Source organism: Carassius carassius, chromosome 18 (assembly GCF_963082965.1).
Source record: "Carassius carassius chromosome 18, fCarCar2.1, whole genome shotgun sequence".
NCBI classification, from domain to species: Eukaryota; Metazoa; Chordata; class Actinopteri; order Cypriniformes; family Cyprinidae; genus Carassius; species Carassius carassius.
In genome coordinates, this window is record NC_081772.1 from 23,564,167 (window position 1) to 23,574,279 (window position 10,113).

Below are 10,113 nucleotides of genomic sequence, written 5' to 3' on the forward strand. Positions count from 1 at the left end.
GGACTTGCTAGCAGCTCTTCATATTTTAATGAAAACTATAAAAAAAAAAAAATAGCGTACAGGTAGTGTTGAGACACCTTTACTCTACTGGTGGGACCAAATGTAAAATGTATCCAACAGAAGAATGGAGTTTGTAGACATTCAGATTTATTAGTGCCATGCAAATGGGCAAATATGACAATTTAGTAAATTGTGTCTGGGATGCCTGTAATCATATTATATATATATATATAAATAAATAAAATGGAGACTGAGACTAAATCTTAAATGTATTTGTTTCCTCCAAATGATGATTCTTGTATTTCCACCATCAATCAATCAGCTGTGAGCGCTTGTACTCAAATAAGCTTTTCACACGAAGCACTACCAAGCAGTGCCAGAGGAGAAGTGGGCTTTACACTATTGTTTTTAACCCTGTGTTATGAAGCTGAATTGTGGTATCAAAGCTCAGGCACGTGCACACATACACATCAAAGGGGGTACTTGCCCTTGTTTCAGGGGATGTTTTTTTTTATGCATAAATAAATATATGTATATATGTATGTGTGTGTGTTTTTGTTTGCGCACAGCTTTCCCTGTGGATGCATTTCTCTCCTCTGCGTCTCTGCACTGCTCTGTTTAGACTACTTAATTCTATTGTATTTGTTATTTCCCCAGTTGTAGCCTGGTTTCATTGCTGTGATATCTGAGAGGAATTGGATTTAATAGGACTGCTTAGGCTTAGCTAATCAAATGATCGATCTCCTAACTGGCACTGTATTGTGTGTTGTAACGTAACAGCCCAAACTAAAATTGGGTATTTTTATTTAAAGTAATTAATTAATTATTAAAGCGATTTAAGGGAATAAAGAAAAAGAAAGGCTTGTTGTAATAGTGAAATAATTGTAACTATTTGCAACTAATATTTTATTTTTAATTTACATAAATGAATCAAGGAAATTATAGCATATTTTCAATTCAAAAAGGCAAAATTTAATAAATAAATAAAAAAGTTGAACTTTTCTATTGTAAAACAGTCAAATATTAAATTATCTACTTACATTTTACCAGGCATTTGTTAACTTATTTAATAATTTTGACATTGATGAGCTAGACCGCTGAACTTTTAGTCTTCCTAACAACAAACAGAGCGTTGCGTAATGTAGTGCATCAGAGCAGCATCAATAATAATATCAAGTGAATCTCTTATCTGCATCTTAAGTTTATTGCCAATAATAATAACAGGTTTGCGAACGTGAACTCGGTGAGCTCGCGCAAAACACATCTTCAGCACAGCCACTCATTTAAACGCCTCTGATTGGCCGATGTGATCAACAGACATGTCTGTGATTGGCTACAATGCTCAACGTTGCAAAAGCACGTCAAAAGTACCTTTAATGCAAAGGGGAAAATATAAATAAAAATGTTATATGCACTGTTCATGATTAGTTAATCGCGGCCGCTGTAATCTTATTCACATTTTTTTTTTCTGATGAATTGTTTTGCTCTGTGAGAAAGACAATTTAACAAAATTTTCGGGGCTTTACTAAAAACTTTCGGGGCTTAAGCCCCATTAGCCCAGCCCTAGCGCTGCCCCTCAATATTTTATATTTTTTATTAAGCTGTTCTTGTCTTTACTAAAATCAAAATCAGGCTAATCAAAGAGAAGAGTGCTCTTACAAATCGGAGCGATTTGACAGCTGATTTTGCCTAACGTAATAGACTCGCTGTTTTTGCTGATGCTGAATCGTCTTTAGCATACAATACATTCATTACAAATGTAACTTTAAGTTAAACGTGTGTTTAAACTACACCTGGGGAAACTCACTTCACCTTCAGAGGATCTGTCCGGGGCAGTTCAGTCTCTGGTTTCAGGGCCACCGCACCAAAGCAGACTCGCTGTGTGTATGAGCCAGACTGAGCGAACGCCGCTCTGCACATTTGAATCAGGGACGTAACTAAGTATTTGAGGGGCAGGGGGGAAGGGCGAATAATACATTTAAAATTAAAAATTTTATTGTTCACTTTTGGTAAATGTATTGGACATAGTGGTGGGTTGTTTTTGTAAGTACAGTTTTTGGATCATTAAAGTTAGGGGGGCAGGTGGGGGGGCAAGGCTCTAGAGTGGGGGGGGGCACCTGCCCCCCCTTGCCCCCCTGTAGATCCGCCCATGGTAGTGTAGCACACATCGATCGACTCGTGCACATCACAGACAGGTAGTGATGGGCAAACGAAGCCTCGTGAACCACTGGCTTTCCTCTGACCGTCTCGGGAAAAGATTCAAAGCTTCTAGAATGTGGAAAACAGCGCCATCTGGTGGTTAGTAAACATAAAGCAGCCAAAAGCCTATAAAAGAGAGAAGGGTCTGTCTGCAGACTGCAAGACAGGGGCGTAACTTGAAGTGGGCGTAACTTGAAGTAGGAGGCGTAACTTGAAGTTGTTTAAATCACACAGAACCACGCGAGATGTCAAAACGAGATTTTGTCGGGATGCGTTCGAAACCGCATACCCTTTAATTAGGCACTTAATTTCAATAAGTACTAACTTAACGAGCGCTAAAAGAGTAGGCTACATACTCTACAGCCTAAATGCGTATGTATGAAGTATGAATGCAATTTGTATATCATCATCCGCTATGTTGATCATGTGACCTAGAAAGTTAAAACAAGCACAAAAACTTAAAAGATATAAGTGACAGGTAGTCTTGTTGCAGAAACGGCTGCCTTTTTATTTTGTGATTGTAGTATAGCCAATACTGTTGGTTTTCATTTTGTATATTTTTAACTCCACTAATGTGATCAAGTGTTATCCTTAAAGCATTTTTTTTTATTATTAGAACACCCAAAATCGTTATCTCTTTAATATTTTTTTTCAATTATTTTACGTGAAAAATGTTTTTCTTGTAGGCTATAGTATCTCATACTATGATGAAAACATGATTTTTTTTATTTACTGCTTTATGGCATTATGATTGTTTATTGTTAGATACAACCGTCTTACCATGATCTTTTATGTAATAATTTAGATTAATAATAAAAAAGAGGGTCAGGTGCACAAACACCTCACAGCGACTCTGCAATATCTGCACAAAGGGTACTTCGATCAGCTGCTCGAAGATCTCACCTTTGGAGAAGATTGTTGATTTTATACTAGAATGTAAGTATTACTACTCAAAAATTAACATTACCCCATAATGAATTGCATATTTTGCCCACCCCAACACTTACATGCAATAAAAACGATAAATGCCAACCAATAATTATATAATTTGTTTAAAATTACATTTTAGTGAAAGAAGCAAAATGTATTTTCTTTTGTGACATAGCTATATATGAATATATACTAGTTAAACAAATGCAGCCGATGTGAATACATCTATTTTCAGTCAAGCAATTAATACATGAATGGATAAAATATTTATATTTTATTTACTGAGAACAAAAAACATGTCTAAATGATTAAAACAATGTATAAAAGTTAGCATCACAATAAATGCATACATGTACAAGTCAACAACACATGAAACAAAGCTTCATTCAAACTTATTGTTCTAACAATCAAGTATTTACAGATGGTGAACCCAACATCCTCCTGCGATCTGAACACAGCTGATACAGTTCTGCTGCTGCACTTCACAATCTCACTCTTCTCAATGGGGATGTCGTCGAGTAACAGGATGAGGAAGACCATGATGTCGGCTCTCTAAACCACACAACCTTGAAGCGAGAGCAGAAGAACACGTGCAGGACAATCTTACTGCCAGTGTTGGGAAGGTTACTTTGGAAATGTAATAGGTTACAGATTACAAGTTACCCTGTTTAAAATGTAATAGTAGTGTAACTTTTTCAATTACTTTATTAAAGTAATGTAACTAATTACTTTTGAGTACTTTTGATTACTTTTCTAAATTTGTGAAAATTAAATAATAATAAATAAAATCATATACATCAACTCAAATACAGTTATCTAATAAGCATGTGACGTATTCTGTGTACTAAACTCCTGAAACATTGGTGTTTTTTTTAAACTGCTGTCTCCTTGTATATGATGTGGTGATAGTTTTCTCAAAATAAGTAAAATGCACATGATGTGACACAGAGCAGTTCTAGAAATTATGTTTATGTGTTCGTGTACTCCTATATTGAGATGGCAGAGGTTGAAAACACTGCGAGCTTCAGTAGGCCTATGTGTAGTAAATGAAACCATGTCTTTGCCATTAATTTACAGGAGGGGCGGACTGGGAAAAAATTCAGACTGGAAAATTCAAACTCATACAAACAAATTAATGGACAAAACTATTTTTTGTATGGACCTGACATAAAAAAGGTTTAAATCTTTAATTTGGGGACATGCAAAATAATTAAAAGTTCTCTCCTGAACTGCACCTTCACTTCCATTTTTCTCTTCAGTCTCTTTATTTTGCCCCATTATCCATCTCTCTCATGACTTTAATACTCAAGATTGAACAAAACTATACTGTACAATACAATACTCTACAATACTACAATATATTTATATAAAAATCCTAATACTGTACACGAGTCATGTTTTTCCCTTACAAAAATTGACCATGCTTTTATTAGCCTATATAAAAGTACAATAACCTTGTTTTGTTTTTTGTTCTGCAAATGGATTTCTATTTATTTTTAAATAAATACATTTGTAAAATAATTTTTGGTTACCACATTTAAACAATAGTAACCATGTTCTCTGGATTATTAGTAAAATAACAAAACTTTAATTTTCGTAAGGGTTGTGTTGTTGTCTGTCGTAGCTTCCACAAAAAAAACCTGTTTATTTTTCAGCTAAATTACTACTGTAACATTACAACAGATAATGATGTCTTTTATATAGTATTTTGAGTGATGACTGATGAGCAACGTGCTGCTGCTTGATTAAATGAATAAATAAAAAACAAAGACAAAAAAAGCATCTTTACAGATGAAACTGACCTGAAACCGTGAACAGTAGTTCAGCTTCTCGGCTCCAGCTGTGCGCTTCCACAGTGCACTCTTTTCTCTCTCTCGCATTGATTACTCTGAGTCTGATCCAAACCGTTTGGCGGAAGCGCGGAGAGCGCGCGAGTCACGAGATTTAATTATCAAATGGCGGATTCGCAAATGATCGCTTTATTACATTCGGCAGGCAATTATACAATAATGATATTAAAATAGCGGGCCAAATCGGCTGCCAGGCCACTGGGAATCGTCCCGGTTCTCCCGGTGTCCAGTCCGCGCCTGATTTCCACAGACACACAGAACGTGCAGGAGTCATATGTTGCATTTTTGGGGCTTAATATTCACAGACACTAGTCCATGTCATGTTTTGATTCAAGTGTACTGACCTACTTTTAATTTAGTCATCCAAAATGTGGTATATTCCGTCCGCGTTAGGCATTCCGTTTTTATGACTGGGTTTATGACTGTGTTTCCGCATCCCGGAAATTATTAGGGCGGTATGTCTCAGAATAGTCAGTGCAATTTGGGAAATAAATCGGTTAAATCTGTATGTGGATGTGTGTAAATATTCAAATGTAATCCCCTTTGTAATCGTTAAAAATTTCATAAGTAACTGTAATTTAATTACTAATTTTTTCTTAGTAACTGTAACTAATTACAGTTACATTAATTTTGTAATTAGATTACGTAACGCCGTTACATGTAACTAGTTACTCCCCAACACTGCTTACTGCTGTGTCTGCTCCAAACTTTCATGTGCCTGCACCCCATGAGCACGACTACCTGAAAAACATTTACACAGTTTTACAAGTACAGTACATGCATTGATTTATTACTTTTGTAGTGGACTAAACCACTGAAGTGGTTAAAATATATAAATAAATTATAAATGTATCCAAAGCGACTTACAGTGCATTCAGACTAACAGTTTTTACCTAACATGTGTTCCCTGGTATTCGAACTGAGGATGAAGACACCACAGCAGCATCTGGTCCTGATGAGACAGTAAAGGGCAGGTGGAGTGAGGGAGCGTCTCATCTGTGACTCTCGATCATTTCCAGGATGATGCTGTGGTCTTCTCCATCCTCAGTGCACACACCAGTCCACAGACATTTTCATGTCCTACAAAAATACACATACACAATACAAAAGGTCATTACATTATTCTTTTTTTTTCAGGTTTTCCCTTTTTTTCACCTTTCCTTGCAGGTCCTGCTCCACCACAAAAGATCTTCAGCAAATGCACAGAAATCAAGAATAAGAAAAGAGGTGTAATAGTTGTTTAAAATTACATTAAAATTTAACATTTAAAATTTTTCATTTATTTTTGTAGTGTACTTACACAAATCCGTTGATGGCAGCATTCCTTCATCAGTGTCTCTGCAGCAGATAAACACACATGTGTCTCATCTGTCCCTGTAACATCCAGACAAGAGTCAGTCTCCTCTGTCATATATCTGTGATATACTGCATTTACATATTGAGTTAATAACTGATGTAACACTTTTTATCCAACACAAATGTTCCTTAAATTATCAATATTGCAAATGGACAAATAAAATAGATAACTTATGTTTAGTTACTTTACATAGATTTGTTTGTTTACATGACTTACACTCATCTATAGCAGTGTTGACAAAAGTGAATTCTACACAATATCATACACACATCACTCAGACACCTGTTTCATGTCTGTTAGATGTGCTCATCTACAATTCTTATCAAACATTATCCAGTCAGATAATAAATAGACATTTTAGTAATACTAAAAGAAGTATATATGGTTTATGTAAATCCACTATTGAGTCGTGTACTTAATGGAGCTCCCCTGTTAGTTATGCATTATAAAACATGTTTACAGCAAAATCACAAATATGCTATATTATAGGTCACAGACAGGGTTTAGATTAAGCCTGTGAAACCGGAAGATAGCATCTTTAGACCTTTTGCTTATAGGTTGCTTACTTTACGCCTTAGTTTTAATAAATTATTAACTCCAAAAGCAAATACCACTGTATGAAAATGACTTATACACTTCAATTTAAATAATTATTTCGGGGAAAAAAATATTCTCACCGTTATCTATCACAGAAAACTGTCATATTCGTCTTCTTTCCAGTTTAACAGCGGTTGGCAGCCAGCTTATTGGTGCATTACCGCCCTCTTCTGTTCCGGAGTGTGGATCAGATAATACGTTTTCCTACTAAAACGTACACATCTCTCACATTGTCCCCTAACATTAATATCTACACACACATCATGCATCAAATCCTGCCTAAAACCCCTGCATCCCTTAAAACGTAATCAATATTCTACTCTGTGCCCTAATTAAAGCCGCCATATTGCCAACAACTTATCGTTGTGAGATCTCGCGTGGTTCTGTGTGATTTGGACAACTTCAAGTTACGCCTCCTACTTCAAGTTACGCCCACTTCAAGTTACGCCCCCGTCTTGCAGTCTGCAGACGTACACGCTTGATAAAAGACGCTCCATAAGACGAGCATCCGCCACACATCCCACAGATCGATTCATCTTACGTGCACAAGTAAAAGCTTAACTGTGTGTGTGTTCGTTTGTGTTGAATTTCTATCTCTGATAAATTGAGATTGCAGTTTAATACAAGTACGAATACCAAATATGATGTAATAGACGAATACCGTAACTGATATGACAAAAATATTAACATTTCGAAACGCAAAGTGAATCGCGCACGTGACTGGACAGAATGTAAAGCTTCGTTTGACACTGGTCACGTGATTTCTACGTTAACACATAAGCTTCGAATCGAGGGTTCAGCACGCCCTTTTATTCTCACCACAAGCTCCGATTCCTCGCATCAAACGTCACATCACTGACACACAGAGAAGCCGTAGAAGTGAAGCGCTTCTCTGTTTCTAGTTGTGTTTGTATGGAAGGCCAAGAGGGTCAAATACACGTTAATTTTAACGCGTCAACAACACATTAAATACGTGTATTTCACGCGTAAACAACACGTATTTAACGTGCGCGTAATGTGTTAAATACACGTGAAGTACTCTTAAAAATCAGTTTGAACGGGTCAATGTCATTAGCTGCTGAGGACTTGGGTCAAACCACTTCTGTGAGCTTAGAGGGGCGTACCATTCATAGACAGGCAACCACCATTTAACATGCTATAGATCAGCTTATTCAGCCTTATTATTTTGTCTTTTTTTATAGCCTATAGAAAAAATATATTTAAATTGCAGTTTTATGAAATATTTATTTTTTAATAAATATTAATTAAAATTTTGTGGTGATAGTATGAAGTTAATAAAAGTTACAGTATTTTGTAATGAAACAGGACTTTTTGTTTAGCTCTTGACTCACCGAAGTATACTATTTAAATACTGTTGCTCTCTGAGTGCCATACACAAAAATACCAACTCATAACTCCACGAATATAGCAAGGAGAGTCAAAAGTTATAGTCTGATTCTACTGTGACGATCCAAGGGGCTGTAGTATTTTATTTTGTCCAGCAGGTGTCTTGGGGTAACACTTTTTGTGTCTTTAGGTTAAGTGCTGTGATGCAGGTGTGGAAAATTGATCGTGATTAACCATGGTGCTTATAAGATGCTGGCTTTCTTACCCTCAGGAGGGAAGGAGATTGGGGCTTGGTCTCTGCTGGTCTTGCTGTTTGGTGGTCAGGCGGACTTTCTCACGCTCTCCAGTCCAAGGCTTGATGTTGTGTTTTTGTATCTTTATATTTTTTGTTTTACCTTAATGTAGTTATGTCTGTTTTCTGATTCAAATACATATTTGTGCAAATTTGATTATGTTGTATGGACTCTCCATTCATGTTGCTACTCCTCGAGCCAAGGGGTTGTAACACTACGTTCTGTCAAATGTTTAATAGAGCTCTCCAACTGATTCATGGGTTTAGTAATTATTTACATATATAGATCGTAATGGACTGTATGGATTTGGACTCATTTCAATCTTGAGAATCTGCTGTAAATAATGATATGCCATTTTTCACAATCAGAGCATGTTTCATGAAGTTCTAAAGGTAAAACATGAGAATATTGCAACATGTGCACATTTTTTTTTGTTATAATTCGATGAAGAATATCTTCAAATCTAAATAACAGATTATTGTATAATTGGGCTCATTTTAATTGAGAGAATTTTAAATTTTCCATGAGCTATGCATGTTTCATGAAGTTATGAATGCAAACGTAACCTATGTTTTTTTTTCTCAATTGAATGGTTTCATGTGTGTGATAATATAGTAAGTAATATATTTAGATCAAGTGAACAAATTACAATGAATTTGAGCTCCTTTTAATCTGGAGAATTTTGACGTATGGCTTTGATTGTTCAGATGTGGGCCGGGCCTCCAGTCTGTTTAGACGTCTTCTTACTTTTATATTTTAGACATTCATCAATTAGCGATGAAAAAAAAAACTTGTTGCGCTGGTGGAAACAACACGAGACCGTGATGCCACGACTGTAAAGAGTGGCTCGACGGTGTTTTGTGTCCCGCAGCAGCGCAGCTGAACAGTTCTGCGTTCAAATAATAGGCTTAATGCTGTGTGCACACCAAACGCGAATAGAGCATCTGGCGCGAATTATTTCAAAGTTAAGTCAATGCAAAGGCGCGTTTACGCGCGTCTGGAGGTCTCGCGCCGCGAATGAGGTGTTTAGTGCGGCGCGGAAGATGCGAATTCGCCTCATTCGCGCGTCTAGTTCGCCAATTCCAATAAGTATAAGCTGTTTAGGGACTGTTCACCTGTTCAAATCAGACAGGTTTGTCTGATTTGTCCCATTTTTTCAGACACCGAAGATCTGATAAGAATCAGTGTAGAGGGGCCAAGTCTGGAAGATTTTGATGCTAGAGAGAGTGTGGCCAGCTGGATAAGCCAAGGCCAAAGATTTAAGAAGGACAAACTACAGGAGTTGGCCATCCGAGGGGCATGTGACTGCAGTGGAGGATAGTCCATAAGACATTGAGCCATGATATGTTCAGTTTGAAGCCCTTAAAACCCTTAATTTAGATTTTCTTTTTATTTCATATATCTTGAGATGTTTTAAGTTTAAATTTCACCTCAGTAAAACACTTTAAGTGTTTTATTCTACTTCATGAGACCTTTCAGATGACATATGGCACATGAGTATCCTAGTTATAAATGATATTTTTTATAAATATTAGAGTAC

The 10,113-nt window shown here is 36.4% G+C and overlaps 1 long non-coding RNA gene across 1 annotated transcript; it reads right to left on the reverse strand.

Moving 5' to 3' along the window:
* Positions 1-6,026: 6,026 nt before the first annotated feature.
* On the reverse strand, positions 6,027-7,409 carry LOC132091944 (uncharacterized). The gene is made up of 3 exons (XR_009422168.1): positions 7,014-7,409; positions 6,280-6,353; positions 6,027-6,168 (listed from the first exon to the last, which is right to left on the reverse strand). It is a non-coding gene; the product is annotated as an uncharacterized LOC132091944 (long non-coding RNA).
* Between the last annotated feature and the right edge of the window lie 2,704 nt (positions 7,410-10,113).